The sequence below is a fragment of the Drosophila kikkawai genome, unplaced genomic scaffold, assembly GCF_030179895.1.
Source record: "Drosophila kikkawai strain 14028-0561.14 unplaced genomic scaffold, DkikHiC1v2 scaffold_59, whole genome shotgun sequence".
Classification (NCBI taxonomy): Eukaryota; Metazoa; Arthropoda; class Insecta; order Diptera; family Drosophilidae; genus Drosophila; species Drosophila kikkawai.
In genome coordinates this window covers 50,119-71,610 of record NW_027222719.1, presented here as the reverse complement: position 1 = coordinate 71,610, position 21,492 = coordinate 50,119, and the positions used below count along the sequence as shown (strand labels likewise).

Genomic DNA, 21,492 nt, shown 5'->3' with positions numbered 1-21,492 from the left:
TAATGCATGTATCCACTTAGGAATGTGTAATGTTTTTTACACAGCTAATACATTTGCATACTCAATTGTGAATTGTAAACAAAAAGTCACACACTCCGCTAATGAATGCATGTTCCACGGCAGAATTTGTATTTATATTAGTTTATTTACAAGGCTAATACATTTGCATACTCATTGTAAATTTGTAAATAAAAAGTTCACAGCTCAGCTTAATAATGAAATTTGTAAACAAAAAGTTTCAGACTCAGGTAATAATGCATCTGTATCCATGCAGAATTTGTACTTATATTAGTTTTTACAAGGCTAATACATTTGCATACATCAATTGTAAATTTTGTAAACAAAAAGTTCACAACTCAGCTAATAATGCCTGTATCCACTTCAGAATTTGTATTTATATTAGTTTTTACAAGGCTAATACATTTGCATACTCAATTGTAAATTTGTAAACAAAAAGTTCACAATTCAGCTAATAATGCCTGTATCCACTTCAGAATTTGTATTTATATTAGTTTTTACAAGGCTAATACATTTGCATACTCAATTGCAAATTTGTAAACAAAAAGTTCACACTCAGCTAATAATGCCTGTAATCCACTTCAGAATTTGTATTTATATTAGTTTTTACATGGCTAATACATTTGCATACTCAATTGTAAATTTTAACAAAAAGTTCACAACTCCGCTAATAATGAATGTATCCACGGCAGAATTTGTATTTATATTAGTTTTTACAAGGCTAATACATTTGCATACTCAATTGTAAATTTGTAAACAAAAAGTTCACAACTCAGCTAATAATGCCTGTATCCACTTCAGAATTTGTATTTATATTAGTTTTTACATGGCTAATACATTTGCATATGGTAACTCATTTGTAAATTTGTAAACAAAAAGTTCACAACTCGCTAATAATGCATGTATCCGACGGCAGAATTTTGTATTTATATTTTTTTTACACGGCATACCTCAATTGTAAATTTGTAAACAAAAAGTTCACAGCGCAGCTAATAATGCCTGTATCCACTGTCAGAATTTGTATTTATATTAGTTTTTTACAAGGCTAATACATTTGCATACTCAATTGTAAATTTGTAAACAAAAAGTTCACAACTCACCTCATAATGCCTGTATCCACTTCAGAGTTTGTATTTATATTAGTTTTTACAAGGCTAATACATTTGCATACTCAATTGTAAATTTGTTCATTTCGCATTCGACCTTCATCGAGTGCAGACGTGCTTACGGACGAACCGCTACGTCGGGGTTTATTCTCGAATGTTTTTTTTCATGGTGAAAAAGTAAATTCGGAACTCTAAACTACGTACTGTCAGCTAGGCCAAGCCCTACAGTGCGTATGACATACGGACACTAGTGCGTGAGACGTGTTTTTGAGCTGCAAAGTTCATTTATATTGTGCCACGCGTAACAAGCTCAAAATAATGAGCGGCGATCAAAAGAATGTGAGCGTAGAACCTCTGTAAACCAAAGAAACCGGTGTTTTCTCTTATTTCTCAACTCGCGATATCGAAGCAGAAAAAACGTCTACCAAAGCCCACCCGGACTCTACTGACCGCCGACGGCACGAGAGCGCGCTCTTGCTCTCCTGCCCTACTTATTCCAGCTCCTACATCTTGGAGCTCCCAATGCCAAACCCCACCACCAGCGGCTTCGCTGGAACGCACCAACAAAAGCAGAGCTGCAATTTCTGCAAACGCATCAAAAGCAACAGCAACAACTAAACCAACGACCAATATTGCGAAATCGGTGCCAACGGCCGCAGCGCAAAATACAATGGTAACAAAACCGTGAGCTCCGATAAGCAACAAGCGGTTCCGGCCATACAGACTGGCATGGATCGCTACATCCAAATTAAGCGTAAGCTTAGCCCCCATAACACGGTTGGTAACAAGCCTAAGATCAACCGTGTCACCAAAAGCTACGACCCAAACAACACCAACAAATTTTCTCCGCTAGCAGCTGGTGAGAATAATGAAGCAGAGCTGGAGCAGGAGACTCAAAAACAGCCAAAGCCCCCACCTATATATATAAAGGAGAAAAGTTCAAACGCCCTGGTCAACAAAATTGTTGCGGTGGTCGGGGACGGAAACTTTCATGTTGTTCCGATTATTAAAGGGAACATCTGCGAAAAAGTTCAAACCAAAACAGAAGAACACTTTCGAGCTGTGTCTAATTACCTGCAGGAAGCAAAAAAGAGCTTTTACACCTACCAACTAAAAAGCAGCAAGGGGCTGCAAGTAGTGCTGAAAGGAATTGAACCAGATGTCGCCCCCTCCGAGATACTAGAAGCCCTGAAAGGCAAGGGTTTCTTTGCCAAGAATGTTAGCAACATTATCAACAAAAACAAAAAGCCGCAACCTCTTTTCAAAGTCGAACTTGAGCCAGACAGTAAAGCCCTAAAGAAGAATGAAGTTCACCCGATCTACAAGTTGCAGTTCCTACTGCATCGAAGAATCTCCGTGGAAGAACCTCACAAACGCAACGGTCCTGTGCAATGCACGAATTGCCAGGAGTATGGTCATACAAGGACATACTGCACCCTTCGGTCAGTCTGCGTAGTCTGTGGAGACTTCCACAACTCCGCACACTGCCCTGCGAACAAAGAAGACCCCAACACGAAAAATGTGGAAACTGCGGAGGAAACCATACAGCTAACTACAGAGGCTGTGAGGTCTACAAGGAGCTGAAGAGTCGCATGCGAAGAGCGACAGCTACACGCCAACAAAATACACAAAATGTGTATTTTAATTCAAAAACTACTCCAGATGTATTTTTTGCCAAAGCAGCCAGATCTTCTTTTGGTCCGCTAAATGCCCCCACGGAGATGCCCGAGACGCCGAAGCTCTACGGACAGGTATGCAAAATCCACTCCCCTCAAACTTGTAGTGTACGTAGTTTTAAATATTTTTATTATGTGGCCTTTTTATAGAGGGTGGTAGTTACTATAAAAGAGGACCTTGTACTTCCTTCGCTAGGGATGCGCACTCTTGCTATGCTCGGGTCTAGCTCGCCGTAGGTCGGGGTTCTTTTAGCTAGGGATAGTACGACGCTACTACATTTAATTAGTGCGGCTTATTCAAAACAATAAATCATAATCAAGCTGAACTAGAGAAATAATATCGGAGACTGAATCTATAAATATACTACGGATGCACGCCGACTCGCGTTAAAGCTGAACTAAGGATTCTGATAGGTATTGGGAATTAAGGTGTTAATAATTCCATGAGTCTTTACCCTCCCTACCATGACAATGTTGCTTAAATTCCTCATTGTCCCTTAGCCGAGTTCAAATAACCCTACCACATAATAAAGTAAATGTCCGACACAAGTACTCGACAAACCATTATAATTATTTATTCAACATTCATATTCAATAAATTTCTATTTCATTTGTAATTCCATTTCTCCAAATTTATCTTCATTGATTCTAAATTTAATTTTAATTACAAATAACAAATCTTAATCTATCTTCTATTCTTTCCTATTTATTCCCTAACCCATAGTTTAATTCATAATATTTAATATTTAATAAGAAGTAGTAATAAGCATTTATATATCAATTAAAGAAAATTCAAATTATTATAGATCAAGAGCAAGATTTCAAACGACACTAGAGCGGCATTTTATAGAACTTTTATAATGGGTATTTGTTGTTCTTGTTGTTGTTTTATTTAGTACTCACGACCTTTTAATTATCCACTCCATGATGTGTGCGTAAAGTTGGGCCCAAGTTCACGTCGACATTGAAGAGCTGTTGGTCAAATTTATAGAACCTGTAGTAGCCAAGAGGCAGGTGCTCACTAGATACTGTGGGTTTTCCAGTGTACAATCGGATCGGTATTTGTGCACTTCTTGCTATGCTCGGTTCAAAGCTCGTCGGATATGGCGTGGGCCTTCCTCGCCGATTATAAGTCACACCCTTTCACTACTGTAATAAAAGTTTAAGTGCACATTCTGTAAACTAAATGATTGGTCAACGGTTGAATTAATCGGACGTACGGACGGACCCTAAAGAGTAGGTATAAGAGAGGAACACTCGCGTTGTGGGTGGCTGTGGTGTCATCCGCCCCCACGTCTTTACCCTCCCTGCCGTGGTAAACTCTGATAATTTAAGTGTTACCCCTTAACTAAGTTCATCTTTTCGATCTTAGCTCATTCTGAAGTAATTCGACATCCACTTGCTGTATTAACATAGACCAAAGATATACGTTTTTACTCCATTATTATTTCGTTAAACTTCAGGATAATTCATAATTCTGTCTCTTATAATTATTAATCATTTTCTTAATTTATCTAATCCCTAGATATTTATCTCTACGTTAATTGAAATTCATATAAACAAACGCGTAAATGTGCGGCTCGCTTAGGATCCCGTTTAAGTTATACATACGATCGATATATATATATATACAGAATAAATCAAATATGCGGCCTTGGTGCCAATTTACTTTCGATATACTGACTTACGCTCAGATCCTCCGCTGCTGGTTCGTTGGGCCCATCGAAGTTGCAGGTGCTGATGGCTGTTAGTTGGAAAGTTCAGAAACGATATTTAAATGGGACGCCCGCGTTCGCATTCACATATTACGCTAAACGGCAGAAAAGCAACAACAATATCAGTTACTTTCTATCTAATGTTACGCATTACTCTAAATTTAATCGATCTCAAAACTTTACGTCCTTCGGGTTACTGGAATCATCCAGCGGGAGCGCGCTGCTCACCGCGACGCGCCTCCAACTTCTTCGACAGGTCACATACCTGCCGCTCAAGCGAGCTCTCTATCCGGCTGCGCCTGCTCCTGCCTAGTCTCCGCTCAGCTACCTTCGCTGCACCTCCACTGTTCCTACTGGCTTATGCTCGAAAAGGTAATGCTTAGCCGCTGTCCATACAGCCGAATCGCCTTAGTTGGGGCTGCACGAGGCCGGTTACATTACTCCGAGAACTCAGACACAGGCCGCCTCTGGTCTGACTCTTGGAGATTTCTCGCTCCCGGTTTAGTGCGGTCGCACTCGGATCGCTATAGCTCCTTGGCAGCCGACGTGGCAAAGCAGAGGTTCCCAAAAAGTAGGGTTACGCGCACGTGCTGCGTTGGCCGCACATCGACGTCTCTGCCGCAGTAGGGCCTCCGAAAAGTTAGGTTATGGCCGCTCGGTCGCACAGCGTTGGGCTGCACGTCGACGTCGCTGCCGCCGTAGGGCTTCCAAAGAGTAAGGTTATGGCCGCTCGGTTGCACCGCGCCGCCTTGTTCGCTGATCGCCAACTTTTGCCGCGTGTGGCTGCCACGCCGGCGATACGCCACGCTTAGCGAAGGACGTAAGAGCCGTCGCCTAGCGCCAAACTAGCCCTGCACAACAAAAGGGTTAACTACACTATAAACTCTGCCGTTCCGTAGTTAATATTTACCCGTTCTCACTCGTGCACAACACTTATTAAGTTTTGTCACTGGTCTCTTGCTGGCACTTTACTATTAATTCGATTGAAACTGTATAATCCACGTGCCGGAATTATTATAGTAAAAATGATCTACGATGCGTGTGCTTTGCTCTGGTTTTCAATTTCAAGTGAGCGAGCGTCACAAAATTTCTCTACACGCAGCGTGCCTTGCATAGCAAACGAGCCAAAAGCTACGGGACTTTTCCCAAATCCTCTCTCGCGCTCTCCATGCTCGCGAGCGAAGGACTGGAGGAAGGAAAAATAAGCAAAAAATCGTACGATTTCGCTGGCGCTGCGAATGCAGGTAGAAGAAAAACGGCATGTTCTGGAAGGCGCTACCCTACACTCTAGTCGCGGCATATGCGTTTCGATGGGTCGGTTCTATCATTTAAACTTACGATTATACTTATTTATATTTTCCTATTTGTTTTCCCTGCCCTTACCCTCTGACCCCTACACCACTCATCGAGAGTCCTACTCGAAGAGGTTTTAACTGAAAAAGGTCAGACAAGAATCGTTCTAGCTCTTTATGTCTTTCAGGTGATACACCCCTAAGGATTTCCCGACATCGTTTTCTAATTCATAGTAAATATGGCTAAGCTTCTTAGTAACTGTCGCTTTCATAAAGACTGGAGCCAGCTTACTGTTGAATTGTTTAGCCGCATTGCTTTGCGCAAAACTACGGGCATACACAGTGTCACCGACTTTAAAACATGCTGAACGCGAGCGCAAATTATAATCTTTTGCATTGTTTTCATGCGTTTCCCTAATTTTCTTCTGTGCTTGATTACGTGCTAGCTGCATGACATCAGGCGTTTTCAACAAAGTATCATCCTGTAACGACTTAATGTTTCTTAGTAATTCATAGTCCTTTCCGTTCATGATCATATTCTGTACTTCGGCAAACACAAGATTCTCCTTAGCTGGTGAGATGGGCCAATGCCTCTGTTTTACCGGCTTCGCTTGACCAACGTCTATGGAATGTTCAATTAGTTGAGTTCGACCTAATCCTTCTGACTCGTAAGAGGGAAGCTTAGAGATTACAGTCTCTAGCCTCTTCTGTTGCTCGATCGAAAGGACATGCGTTTTCGGGCTATCGTCCGGATCTTCGTCTCGCCCTACGTCAAGTTCAGCTACACTTCCGGTCTCTTCCATTATTTTGGACAATAGACCGAAGTCTCGCCAGAAATCAACTCCCAGATATATATCTTGCTTCAGCCCTGGGATCACAAAAAATTCGACTGGATGTGTACGATTTCGATAATTGATGTCTGCCACGAGTCTGCCTACGACTGAGCACTCGGAGTTATTCGCGGTTTTAATGCGACCTGAACATTTTCGTAAATTTGGGTTCTGAACTAAGTCTCTAGCAGCGTTGCCTCCGATACAGCTTATCGTTGCTCCTGAATCGAGTAACGCCACATAGCGCTTACCCACTAAATCGATTTCCGTGTATAAACGGTTATCGGAATTCATAAAAACTGCTGCTTTCAACTTTTTCCGGTTCTTTCGAACCTTGTTCCAAAATGATCGTGCTCTTAGTGTTGAACGTCCGGGTTTGCGAGTGTCAATACTGCTGCAAACGTCTGCGAATATTCTTCGTCTGGCTTCAGCGTACTGTGCTTCACGTATATGATACGGTTGGTTAACTTTTGCTGTGTTTGGGTGTACTTCTTGCAGATTTAAAACTTCACACGGTTCTGTCTGCGTACCACTACTGGATTTTAATGTTTCGGATGCGACGCGTGGATTTTGGCCGACGCATCCCTTTGTCGGTTTTCCGATGGTCTACAGTGCTGACAGTTCGGCTTAAAAGTGTTTTTGGCTCCGCATCCATAACAGAAGATGCTGCGAACTTCGAGACACTCGTCGAACCTATGGCCTATCTTATCGCAGTTCCAACATCTTATCTGATTAGTCTGTAGGGCTGACACATCTTCTCGACCTACATCCTCGGATTCCTGTTCTAGTTGAGCAATATAAGGTCGTGTTCCGACTTGGTTCTTCCCTTGCTGCGGTCTATTCTGCTTACAAAACTGTTCGTGCGTTCGTATCTCTTCCCTTAAGGTGACTAAGGAATCTATGCGCAAATGCATCAACTCGTACCTCAGCGATGGCTTCGCATGTCGAATCAGCAGTTCAACTAACGACTGCTCTGAAAGTCGAGTACTCAAGCGCGAAACCAACTTTTCTATTTGGAATTGGTACTCTTCGAATGGTTCCCTGTCTGCTTGACGCCTACTATTGATAGATTCCCATATGTCCATGTCTGTATCCACATCTCGAAATTTCTGTCTAAATTCCCTGCAAAACTCTGCCCATGTAAAATTCGTACATGCTTGGTGGAATTTCCAATACCACTCATTCGCTTTGCCGGTAAAGAACAGATGTAGGTGATCACAAAGAAGCTGATGATCTCCGTTCAAGTTTTGTTGGGCTAGTGCTTGTACTCTGTACAGAAAATCCTCTGTCTGCAAGCCATCTTTGGCTCCATCAAATTTGATGTGCCAACTCTGGATAATACCGGGCACCTTCTCCGGCTGCACCGAAGTGTGCGACCTCTCAGAGTTTCGACTAGATTGTCGATTCCCTAATCTCTCGTTTCGCTCCCTGTTCGGTAAGTTCAATCCTGACCCTGGCTGAGTTTGACCTACTGCGAAAGCTTGTCCCTGTGTTACATTGTTCATGCTTCTCCTACTCGGGGATTGGGCATTCTGTTCGAGCTGCAAATTCGATATCTGTGATTGTATGAAAAGAGTCAAATCCTGCATAAGCTTCTGTTGCTGAGACTGCATTGCTGCTTGAACTACTCTACCTATTTCTTCGACACTCTCTGCTCTAGATGAATCGAGAACTGATGGTGTATTAGCGCTTCTATCGCGCTGCTGCGCCACGTTACTACGTTGCTGAGACCTAGTAACCATACCTCTGCGTTGCCCCAAACTTCGACCTCTTCTTGGTTCATTCCTGTTACGGCCTCGGTTTGTGATAAGATTGCTGCTGCCTTCGCCAGCGTCATATTCATTGGGTGCTCTTCCTGACTCGGATCTTTGTTCTGCATCTGCCAATTCGGCTAATAAGTTATTGTTCGATACTGACAACTGCTGCACCGTGCATGGTTGATTGCAAGTCGGACACGAGTTCGTTACTGACAAGTGATCTCTAATACATTGATGATGAAATCGATGATTACAAGGAGAAGCTGCTGTCAGATCGTTCACGCTTAAAGGTCGTGTGCATAGAATGCAAACACTCTCGTCATTATTAGAAGCGGCTGCTAAATTCTCTAAGCTATGATGAATAGGCATTTTCTTCTTCTGTAACTGTTATTGGTTGCTTAATATTTTCAAATTATGGTCTTTGTTTTTCCAGCTAGTTTCTGTCGAATACCTTCTTGCTGAGCGTTCTCTCCTAACCAACTCTATACTAATATTGTCTATATTGTTGCGGCTTTGTAGGTTTGTATTCGCTGTATTGGTCATCCATCGAAGTTCCTCTGACCACTTGATATTCCTAAATACGCGTACAGTACCTTTTGCCAGTAGTCTAAACTGTCGCCTTTGGATAGTATTCTGCGCTCGGTTAGCACTGGTCGATAGTACCACGAAGTTTTGATAACATATCGCTATTCCAAGCTACTAATTCCGAATTCGCTTCCCTCTACCTATTGAACGGGAGTTTGATCCACCTAACTAATTTCAGGCTCGAGTTTTTGCGCCTGTGAGTGGGTTCGTTGCGGTCGCCTTGATCCGTAAGATCTCGAATCGAAGACGCAATTCCGGCTAAGAAGTCCTCAACTCGCAACTAGCAAATCTCTAGTATAAAATAGTAACAATTTCTGCTGATTAAATTAATTACAAAAAAATTCTTTTGGATGGATAGTCGAGCATTTTCATGGGCTAAAACCACTCGAGGGTCCTGCACCTAAAACAATAGGTATTTGCGGCTCCTGCGAGTTGCACTATAGCTTGATATTCTTCTTCCTCTTATTTCTCAAATGCAGATAACGGTCTTTGGCCCCACGTTGGGCGCCATTTTATTTATGTAGTAGCCAAGAGGCAGTGCTCACTAGATACTGTGGGTTTTCCAGTGTACAATCGGATCGGTATTTGTGCACTTCTTGCTATGCTCGGTTCAAAGCTCGTCGGATATGGCGTGGGCCTTCCTCACCGATTATAAGTCACACCCTTTCACTACTGTAATAAAAGTTTAAGTGCACATTCTGTAAACTAAATGATTGGTCAACGGTTGAATTAATTGGACGTACGGACGGACCCTAAAGAGTAGGTATAAGAGAGGAACACTCGCGTTGTGGGTGGCTGAGGTGTCATCCGCCCCCACGTCTTTACCCTCCCTGCCGTGGTAAACTCTGATAATTTAAGTGTTACCCCTTAACTAAGTTCATCTTTTCGATCTTAGCTCATTCTGAAGTAATTCGACATCCACTTGCTGTATTAACATAGACCAAAGATATACGTTTTTACTCCATTATTATTTCGTTAAACTTCAGGATAATTCATAATTCTGTCTCTTATAATTATTAATCATTTTCTTAATTTATCTAATCCCTAGATATTTATCTCTACGTTAATTGAAATTCATATAAACAAACGCGTAAATGTGCGGCTCGCTTAGGATCCCGTTTAAGTTATACATACGATCGATATATATATATATACAGAATAAATCAAATATGCGGCCTTGGTGCCAATTTACTTTCGATATACTGACTTACGCTCAGATCCTCCGCTGCTGGTTCGTTGGGCCCATCGAAGTTGCAGGTGCTGATGGCTGTTAGTTGGAAAGTTCAGAAACGATATTTAAATGGGACGCTCGCGTTCGCATTCACATATTACGCTAAACGGCAGAAAAGCAACAACAATATCAGTTACTTTCTATCTAATGTTACGCATTACTCTAAATTTAATCGATCTCAAAACTTTACGTCCTTCGGGTTACTGGAATCATCCAGCGGGAGCGCGCTGCTCACCGCGACGCGCCTCCAACTTCTTCGACAGGTCACATGCCTGCCGCTCAAGCGAGCTCTCTATCCGGCTGCGCCTGCTCCTGCCTAGTCTCCGCTCAGCTACCTTCGCTGCACCTCCACTGTTCCTACTGGCTTATGCTCGAAAAGGTAATGCTTAGCCGCTGTCCATACAGCCGAATCGCCTTAGTTGGGGCTGCACGAGGCCGGTTACATTACTCCGAGAACTCAGACACAGGCCGCCTCTGGTCTGACTCTTGGAGATTTCTCGCTCCCGGTTTAGTGCGGTCGCACTCGGATCGCTATAGCTCCTTGGCAGCCGACGTGGCAAAGCAGAGGTTCCCAAAAAGTAGGGTTACGCGCACGTGCTGCGTTGGCCGCACGTCGACGTCTCTGCCGCCGTAGGGCCTCCGAAAAGTTAGGTTATGGCCGCTCGGTCGCACAGCGTTGGGCTGCACGTCGACGTCGCTGCCGCCGTAGGGCTTCCAAAGAGTAAGGTTATGGCCGCTCGGTTGCACCGCGCCGCCTTGTTCGCTGATCGCCTTTTGCCGCGTGTGGCTGCCACGCCGGCGATACGCCACGCTTAGCGAAGGACGTAAGAGCCGTCGCCTAGCGCCAAACTAGCCCTGCACAACAAAAGGGTTAACTACACTATAAACTCTGCCGTTCCGTAGTTAATATTTACCCGTTCTCACTCGTGCACAACACTTATTAAGTTTTGTCACTGGTCTCTTGCTGGCACTTTACTATTAATTCGATTAAAACTGTATAATCCACGTGCCGGAATTATTATAGTAAAAATGATCTACGATGCGTGTGCTTTGCTCTGGTTTTCAATTTCAAGTGAGCGAGCGTCACAAAATTTCTCTACACGCAGCGTGCCTTGCATAGCAAACGAGCCAAAAGCTACGGGACTTTTCCCAAATCCTCTCTCGCGCTCTCGATGCTCGCGAGCGAAGGACTGGAGGAAGGAAAAATAAGCAAAAAATCGTACGATTTTGCTGGCGCTGCGAATGCAGGTAGAAGAAAAACGGCATGTTCTGGAAGGCGCTACCCTACACTCTAGTCGCGGCATATGCGTTTCGATGGGTCGGTTCTATCATTTAAACTTACTGTTGGAGGGGGGCGGCTTTAAGCTGAAATGCACTCGGATAAATAATAACACGTAGAACTTGTCGGGGTTTTACGCGACGTGCGTCGGGATGTTTATTTAGTCGTAGGTAAATTGGTACTGAATACAAAGAACAAAAACTAAAGCTAGGGAGAGCGGATTAGAAACTCTAGGACTGGAAGTCCGGAGGAAGAGGGAGAGAAAAGGAGAGCGTTCGGGATCACACTGCCTCCCGAAATTGAGCGCCTTTCTGGCGTGAACATTCTCCCCCCCTTGCGAGGATACGCAGCAAAAGTACCAGGAAGTATTAGCTCTGGAAAGCGTAGGATAACGCTGAGCGTTCGTCGGCATGTAGAAGGGTGTGGTGATCCTGTCCACACGACTGGCATCGGTCGCTACTTCGACAGGATCCTCCGGAATGGTGGTGGGCCAGGCAGTTGACGCAGTACTTCCTGTCGATGACTGTCTGGAGCCGTTTCTTCGCATCAAGCCGGAGAAAACGGTGACACTTCCGAAGAGGATGGTTCCCTTTGCAGACTCGGCATTGGTAGGATAAAATACCTCGGGAACGTCTGCTCTTGCTGTCGTCGTACGGAACCCAGTAATTGGAATCGGCCGAAGTAGTCACTCGTGTGGAGAACGAGGAAATTCTTTGGATGGGTGCAGGAATTTGTGGTGCGTCATCACGAGGATTCGGAACACTGGATAAAGTGTTGCTTGGATGCAACAATGTTTGATGCCGACCGTGACACGTAAGACAGCTGTGGGCGCTTGTGCAATTACGGAGTGGATGACCGCTTGCAAAGCAATTTAAGCACAACTGCTTTTTCTCAATGTACGAAGTTCGATTTTCTATCGTCATCTGGAGGAAGCGTGGACATTTACGCACTGGATGGTTCTCTGCAGAACACAAATCGCATCTTTTGGATATGGGAACAATCCGCGTACTAAAGGATTTTAGTACTCGCGGTGCCACGATGGATTTTGTCGGGTTGGACGGACTGAGGCGTATCGTAGGAGGTTGAATAGAATTTATAGATTCCAGAGTTCTATGGCGCTCAGTAAGGAAAGAATCTAATTCTAGCCACGTCGGAATTTCGGTTTTATTTGGTAAGGACTGCTCCCATAATGAGAGCGTCAGCTTTGGAAGCTTCGTGGAACACAAATAAACCAATAGACAATCCCAATTATCCGTAGGAAGGCCGGACAGAGTTAGGGATGTGAGGCAATTTTGAATTGTATTCTGCAGCTCCTTCAAGGCTGCCGAGGATTCGCGTTCGATGGATTGTATGTTTAGTAATTTCTTCAGTTGGCTGTTCACCAACGCGCGTTTATTTTCGAAACGCTCAGTTAGGTTTCCCCATGCTGAGCGGAAACCGTCATTGGTGAGTGGCGAATTGGAAACTATAGAATGAGCTTCACCACTAGTCTTGGCATTTAAATAGAACAACTTTTCTACAGGGGTCAGCGTAGGATTGTCGATATAGACCGCTGTGAAAAGGTCCCGGAAAGTCGGCCAGCGAAGATAATCGCCCGAGAAAACTTCCGTTTCGCACGGAGGAAGCCGACAGCCAGACGGAAAGGAATTTTGGGGCGCAGGAGGTTGGACTGGAGCTGCTTTAGCAGAGATCGTATCGATCTGTTCCATGAGCTGGGCGGCACACCGTCCGTAAATAAAATAGGAGTAGTCGTATTTTGCCTTAAGAGTAGGCAAGATGTCTGCAGCGCCCTCTAAACCAACTGAAATTAGCTCTGAACAAGCTTCGTACTCTGTCTCGACCTTGTCCCATAGCGCTCGGACTTGGTCGAGATGGATTTGACAAGAGTACTTGGATGGAGTGGGTGCTGCTGGATTGCAGACTCTGGACTCGAAGTGACTCAGACGGTCACAGATCAACGTAAATTTGTCTAAAATTGAAGGAGCCATTCTGGATATTTCTTTATAATTTTTACTATAAATAGGTATATATTACAAAATAATTTATAGGTCGAAGTTGGATTGGGAATTTAGGAACCAATCGGACTCGTAATAATTATTTTTGAAATAATTATTATTTGTGGAAAATTGTATTTTTCTCGTAAGAAATTCAAATCGAGAATATTTGAATTAAATACGGAATTACGAAAATACGGTCACACTAATGTGTATATGGAAGCACACTTGGATTTCTAACTTAATCGGTTAGTTGGAATTTTAATATAAAATAATTTAAAATTATTTTATTTGTCTGGTCTTATTTGATTGACCGGTGCTGTATTTCGGAACCAATACGTGTGTGTGTGTATATTTGTGCACTTGCCGTATGCAAGTGCAAAATAGCGGAGATAAGGAGAGGCGGAAAAAATTGCCAAATATCGAGCGTCGTATGCAGACGATTATGTATGTATGTAAATACGTATTGCAGCTCAGAATAGAGCGAGGGAGTAAAAAACAACAATATATGTACGAATTAAATAAATTTGTATTTTAGTTACAATAAATTTTGTAAATATAAGTTTCGGAGTGAAGTGGACTGTATTTGTAGTATGTATGTAATGTAAATAAATGCTAGCGGGAACAAGTAAACGAGAAGGAATTAAGAATAATTCGAAATTGGAAAGTTTTACTGTGGCTTAGGCATTTATTTAAACAAACACTTTCGGAATTTTGGAACGAAGACCTTGTATAGAAATTATTTGGATATAATTTCTCGATTTGGGGAAATGTCAATGTTGACAGTGATCGTAGTCTTATGGAGTGGACTGTATATGTATGTAAATGTAAATAAATGCTAGCAGGAACACAGTTAACGAAGAGGAATTGAGAACTATTGGAATTAAATTCTCACTGTGGCTATTGCATTTATTTAAACTTTTGGATTTCGGCACAGAAATTTGACACAAATGTAGAAAATTTGGAAACCGAATTATTTTGAATTTGGAATTGGAAGTTATTATGCTGCCGTGTGTCGGATTAATCGGACTTGGATTTAGACAATAATCATACAGAGAAGTTAAGACGAATTGAGTTTCGCAAAACCTAACTGTATGACCGGCAGCAATAATGTAATGAACTTATCTGGTGCGGTGTTAAAGCCACCGGAGCTGCTGGTGGATGATATCCGGCTCGAAGGACCAAATGTTGGAGGGGGGCGGCTTTAAGCTGAAATGCACTCGGATAAATAATAACACGTAGAACTTGTCGGGGTTTTACGCGACGTGCGTCGGGATGTTTATTTAGTCGTAGGTAAATTGGTACTGAATACAAAGAACAAAAACTAAAGCTAGGGAGAGCGGATTAGAAGCTCTAGGACTGGAAGTCCGGAGGAAGAGGAGAGAAAAGGAGAGCGTTCGGGATCACACTGCCTCCCGAAATTGAGCGCCTTTCTGGCGTGAACACTTACGATTATACTTATTTATATTTTCCTATTTGTTTTCCCTGCCCTTACCCTCTGACCCCTACACCACAGTTAACTCATCGAGAGTCCTACTCGAAGAGGTTTTAACTGAAAAAGGTCAGACAAGAATCGTTCTAGCTCTTTATGTCTTTCAGGTGATACACCCCTAAGGATTTCCCGACATCGTTTTCTAATTCATAGTAAATATGGCTAAGCTTCTTAGTAACTGTCCCTTTCATAAAGACTGGAGCCAGCTTACTGTTGAATTGTTTAGCCGCATTGCTTTGCGCAAAACTACGGGCATACACAGTGTCACCGACTTTAAAACATGCTGAACGCGAGCGCAAATTATAAACTTTTGCATTGTTTTCATGCGTTTCCTTAATTTTCTTCTGTGCTTGATTACGTGCTAGCTGCATGACATCAGGCGTTTTCAACAAAGTATCATCCTGTAACGACTTAATGTTTCTTAGTAATTCATAGTCCTTTCCGTTCATGATCATATTCTGTACTTCGGCAAACACAAGATTCTCCTTAGCTGGTGAGATGGGCCAATGCCTCTGTTTTACCGGCTTCTCTTGACCAACGTCTATGGAATGTTCAATTAGTTGAGTTCGACCTAATCCTTCAGACTCGTAAGAGGGAAGCTTAGAGATTACAGTCTCTAGCCTCTTCTGTTGCTCGATCGAAAGGACATGCGTTTTCGGGCTATCGTCCGGATCTTCGTCTCGCCCTACGTCAAGTTCAGCTACACTTCCGGTCTCTTCCATTATTTTGGACAATAGACCGAAGTCTCGCCAGAAATCAACTCCCAGATATATATCTTGCTTCAGCCCTGGGATCACAAAAAATTCGACTGGATGTGTACGATTTCGATAATTGATGTCTGCCACGAGTCTGCCTACGACTGAGCACTCGGAGTTATTCGCGGTTTTAATGCGACCTGAACATTTTCGTAAATTTGGGTTCTGAACTAAGTCTCTAGCAGCGTTGCCTCCGATACAGCTTATCGTTGCTCCTGAATCGAGTAACGCCACATAGCGCTTACCCACTAAATCGATTTCCGTGTATAAACGGTTATCGGAATTCATAAAAACTGCTGCTATCAACTTTTTCCGGTTCTTTCGAACCTTGTTCCAAAATGATCGTGCTCTTAGTGTTGAACGTCCGGGTTTGCGAGTGTCAATACTGCTGCAAACGTCTGCGAATATTCTTCGTCTGGCTTCAGCGTACTGTGCTTCACGTATATGATACGGTTGGTTAACTTTTGCTGTGTTTGGGTGTACTTCTTGCAGATTTAAAACTTCACACGGTTCTGTCTGCGTACCACTACTGGATTTTAATGTTTCGGATGCGACGCGTGGATTTTGGCCGACGCATCCCTTTGTCGGTTTTCCGATGGTCTACAGTGCTGACAGTTGGGCTTAAAAGTGTTTTTGGCTCCGCATCCATAACAGAAGATGCTGCGAACTTCGAGACACTCGTCGAACCTATGGCCTATCTTATCGCAGTTCCAACATCTTATCTGATTAGTCTGTAGGGCTGACACATCTTCTCGACCTACATCCTCGGATTCCTGTTCTAGTTGAGCAATATAAGGTCGTGTTCCGACTTGGTTCTTCCCTTGCTGCGGTCTATTCTGCTTACAAAACTGCTCGTGCGTTCGTATCTCTTCCCTTAAGGTGACTAAGGAATCTATGCGCAAATGCATCAACTCGTACCTCAGCGATGGCTTCGCATGTCGTACTCAAGCGCGAAACCAACTTTTCTATTTGGAATTGGTACTCTTCGAATGGTTCCCTGTCTGCTTGACGCCTACTATTGATAGATTCCCATATGTCCATGTCTGTATCCACATCTCGAAATTTCTGTCTAAATTCCCTGCAAAACTCTGCCCATGTAAAATTCGTACATGCTTGGTGGAATTTCCAATACCACTCATTCGCTTTGCCGGTAAAGAACAGATGTAGGTGATCACAAAGAAGCTGATGATCTCCGTTCAAGTTTTGTTGGGCTAGTGCTTGTACTCTGTACAGAAAATCCTCTGTCTGCAAGCCATCTTTGGCTCCATCAAATTTGATGTGCCAACTCTGGATAATACCGGGCACCTTCTCCGGCTGCACCGAAGTGTGCGACCTCTCAGAGTTTCGACTAGATTGTCGATTCCCTAATCTCTCGTTTTGCTCCCTGTTCGGTAAGTTCAATCCTGACCCTGGCTGAGTTTGACCTACTGCGAAAGCTTGTCCCTGTGTTACATTGTTCATGCTTCTCCTACTCGGGGATTGGGCATTCTGTTCGAGCTGCAAATTCGATATCTGTGATTGTATGAAACGAGTCAAATCCTGCATAAGCTTCTGTTGCTGAGACTCCATTGCTGCTTGAACTACTCTACCTATTTCTTCGACACTCTCTGCTCTAGATGAATCGAGAATTGATGGTGTATTAGCGCTTCTATCGCGCTGCTGCGCCACGTTACTACGTTGCTGAGACCTAGTAACCATACCTCTGCGTTGCCCCAAACTTCGACCTCTTCTTGGTTCATTCCTGTTACGGCCTCGGTTTGTGATAAGATTGCTGCTGCCTTTGCCAGCGTCATATTCATTGGGTGCTCTTCCTGACTCGGATCTTTGTTCTGCATCTGCCAATTCGGCTAATAAGTTATTGTTCGATACTGACAACTGCTGCACCGTGCATGGTTGATTGCAAGTCGGACACGAGTGCGTTACTGACAAGTGATCTCTAATACATTGATGATGAAATCGATGATTACAAGGAGAAGCTGCTGTCAGATCGATCACGCTTAAAGGTCGTGTGGATAGAATGCAAACACTCTCGTCATTATTAGAAGCGGCTGCTAAATTCTCTAAGCTATGATGAATAGGCATTTTCTTCTTCTGTAACTGTTATTGGTTGCTTAATATTTTCAAATTATGGTCTTTGTTTTTCCAGCTAGTTTCTGTCGAATACCTTCTTGCTGAGCGTTCTCTCCTAACCAACTCTATACTAATATTGTCTATATTGTTGCGGCTTTGTAGGTTTGTATTCGCTGTATTGGTCATCCATCGAAGTTCCTCTGACCACTTGATATTCCTAAATACGCGTACAGTACCTTTTGCCAGTAGTCTAAACTGTCGCCTTTGGATAGTATTCTGCGCTCGGTTAGCACTGGTCGATAGTACCACGAAGTTTTGATAACATATCGCTATTCCAAGCTACTAATTCCGAATTCGCTTCCCTCTACCTATTGAACGGGAGTTTGATCCACCTAACTAATTTCAGGCTCGAGTTTTTGCGCCTGTGAGTGGGTTCGTTGCGGTCGCCTTGATCCGTAAGATCTCGAATCGAAGACGCAATTCCGGCTAAGAAGTCCTCAACTCGCAACTAGCAAATCTCTAGTATGAAATAGTAACAATTTCTGCTGATTAAATTAATTACAAAAAAATTCTTTTGGATGGATAGTCGAGCATTTTCATGGGCTAAAACCACTCGAGGGTCCTGCACCTAAAACAATAGGTATTTGCGGCTCCTGCGAGTTGCACTATAGCTTGATATTCTTCTTCCTCTTATTTCTCAAATGCAGATAACGGTCTTTGGCCCCACGTTGGGCGCCATTTTATTTATGTAGTAGCCAAGAGGCAGTGCTCACTAGATACTGTGGGTTTTCCAGTGTACAATCGGATCGGTATTTGTGCACTTCTTGCTATGCTCGGTTCAAAGCTCGTCGGATATGGCGTGGGCCTCCTCACCGATTATAAGTCACACCCTTTCACTACTGTAATAAAAGTTTAAGTGCACATTCTGTAAACTAAATGATTGGTCAACGGTTGAATTAATCGGACGTACGGACGGACCCTAAAGAGTAGGTATAAGAGAGGAACACTCGCGTTGTGGGTGGCTGAGGTGTCATCCGCCCCCACGTCTTTACCCTCCCTGCCGTGGTAAACTCTGATAATTTAAGTGTTACCCCTTAACTAAGTTCATCTTTTCGATCTTAGCTCATTCTGAAGTAATTCGACATCCACTTGCTGTATTAACATAGACCAAAGATATACGTTTTTACTCCATTATTATTTCGTTAAACTTCAGGATAATTCATAATTCTGTCTCTTATAATTATTAATCATTTTCTTAATTTATCTAATCCCTAGATATTTATCTCTACGTTAATTGAAATTCATATAAACAAACGCGTAAATGTGCGGCTCGCTTAGGATCCCGTTTAAGTTATACATACGATCGATATATATATATATACAGAATAAATCAAATATGCGGCCTTGGTGCCAATTTACTTTCGATATACTGACTTACGCTCAGATCCTCCGCTGCTGGTTCGTTGGGCCCATCGAAGTTGCAGGTGCTGATGGCTGTTAGTTGGAAAGTTCAGAAACGATATTTAAATGGGACGCTCGCGTTCGCATTCACATATTACGCTAAACGGCAGAAAAGCAACAACAATATCAGTTACTTTCTATCTAATGTTACGCATTACTCTAAATTTAATCGATCTCAAAACTTTACGTCCTTCGGGTTACTGGAATCATCCAGCGGGAGCGCGCTGCTCACCGCGACGCGCCTCCAACTTCTTCGACAGGTCACATGCCTGCCGCTCAAGCGAGCTCTCTATCCGGCTGCGCCTGCTCCTGCCTAGTCTCCGCTCAGCTACCTTCGCTGCACCTCCACTGTTCCTACTGGCTTATGCTCGAAAAGGTAATGCTTAGCCGCTGTCCATACAGCCGAATCGCCTTAGTTGGGGCTGCACGAGGCCGGTTACATTACTCCGAGAACTCAGACACAGGCCGCCTCTGGTCTGACTCTTGGAGATTTCTCGCTCCCGGTTTAGTGCGGTCGCACTCGGATCGCTATAGCTCCTTGGCAGCCGACGTGGCAAAGCAGAGGTTCCCAAAAAGTAGGGTTACGCGCACGTGCTGCGTTGGCCGCACGTCGACGTCTCTGCCGTCGTAGGGCCTCCGAAAAGTTAGGTTATGGCCGCTCGGTCGCACAGCGTTGGGCTGCACGTCGACGTCGCTGCCGCCGTAGGGCTTCCAAAGAGTAAGGTTATGGCCGCTCGGTTGCACCGCGCCGCCTTGTTCGCTGATCGCCAACTTTTGCCGCGTGTGGCTGCCACGCCGGCGATACGCCACGCTTAGCGAAGGACGTAAGAGCCGTCGCCTAGCGCCAAACTAGCCCTGCACAACAAAAGGGTTAACTACACTATAAACTCTGCCGTTCCGTAGTTAATATTTACCCGTTCTCACTCGTGCACAACACTTATTAAGTTTTGTCACTGGTCTCTTGCTGGCACTTTACTATTAATTCGATTGAAACTGTATAATCCACGTGCCGGAATTATTATAGTAAAAATGATCTACGATGCGTGTGCTTTGCTCTGGTTTTCAATTTCAAGTGAGCGAGCGTCACAAAATTTCTCTACACGCAGCGTGCCTTGCATAGCAAACGAGCCAAAAGCTACGGGACTTTTCCCAAATCCTCTCTTGCGCTCTCGATGCTCGCGAGCGAAGGACTGGAGGAAGGAAAAATAAGCAAAAAATCGTACGATTTCGCTGGCGCTGCGAATGCAGGTAGAAGAAAAACGGCATGTTCTGGAAGGCGCTACCCTACACTCTAGTAGCGGCATATGCGTTTCGATGGGTCGGTTCTATCATTTAAACTTACGATTATACTTATTTATATTTTCCTATTTGTTTTCCCTGCCCTTACCCTCTGACCCCTACAAACCCTAAGTCAAAATTCTACCGAATGCCATACTCCAGTTGCTCTGCGAGTATTTAAATCATTAATAATCGGAAATATATAAGAAAGGTATAATCAAAACAAGAAGAAAATAAAAAGTTAACTCCCGCGACGGCAGGTGTCCGTCTAGGTGATCCTAACGGGTCTTAGGCAGCATCCACTGCGCTGGCGATAAGCGTATATCAATAGCTTAGGCCTTCGTCGGCCAGATGAGGGGAGCGAGGGGGTGTTTTCACGGCAGCTTGCCGATGGTGATAACCAAGCAGCTGCTCCGGTCTAATAAAAAAACTGCGCCAGCGGAATTGGTCTTCTGCGCTCAGGTCTTCCACTTGGGGTGGTTCCGCTCTCATCCAAACGTGGGCGGTTATGTAATCATCGGCCGGAGGTTAAGTCCGTCCGGGCCGCTGAGTATGGAGCGAAACTGGTGTCAACTGAGATCCACTGCTGGCGGTTGGCGGAATTGGTTAAAGACGGCCGTAGAGCAGGGGAATCTGCCTTTTCGAGGTCTAGGCCTCCGTCACGCCTCTGAAGCCGGATCCCTATGAAAACTAAGTTAGCATTGAAACGCACTAAATTTGCACTTATTCACCTTTTCTCCACGCACAAATTCACACGAGAAGTTATAGCTGGCTATACCACTCTGGGTTTCACTCGGATTATTTAATTAATAAATTGTATTACCGCGTGTAATATTGACTTAAATTTGGCCGCGCCGAGAAACATAAACGTTTGCCAAAGGGTTTTTATCAAAGAGTGAATTAAGCTTTGGGAAGCTGACTGCAAGTAACCGCGGTTCAGAGCTTTACTTAGA

General features: G+C 43.8%; 3 long non-coding RNA genes across 3 annotated transcripts; all 3 read right to left on the bottom strand.

The window, feature by feature from the left end:
- Positions 1–4,641: 4,641 nt before the first annotated feature.
- Positions 4,642–5,641, bottom strand: LOC138929586 (uncharacterized). The gene is made up of 2 exons (XR_011445833.1): positions 5,426–5,641; positions 4,642–5,366 (listed from the first exon to the last, which is right to left on the bottom strand). It is a non-coding gene; the product is annotated as an uncharacterized lncRNA (long non-coding RNA).
- Positions 5,642–10,343: 4,702 nt separating this feature from the next.
- On the bottom strand, positions 10,344–11,392 carry LOC138929587 (uncharacterized). Its single transcript, XR_011445834.1, has 2 exons — positions 11,125–11,392; positions 10,344–11,065 (listed from the first exon to the last, which is right to left on the bottom strand). It is a non-coding gene; the product is annotated as an uncharacterized lncRNA (long non-coding RNA).
- Positions 11,393–19,391: 7,999 nt separating this feature from the next.
- Positions 19,392–20,391, bottom strand: LOC138929585 (uncharacterized). The gene is made up of 2 exons (XR_011445832.1): positions 20,176–20,391; positions 19,392–20,116 (listed from the first exon to the last, which is right to left on the bottom strand). It is a non-coding gene; the product is annotated as an uncharacterized lncRNA (long non-coding RNA).
- Positions 20,392–21,492: the final 1,101 nt, after the last annotated feature.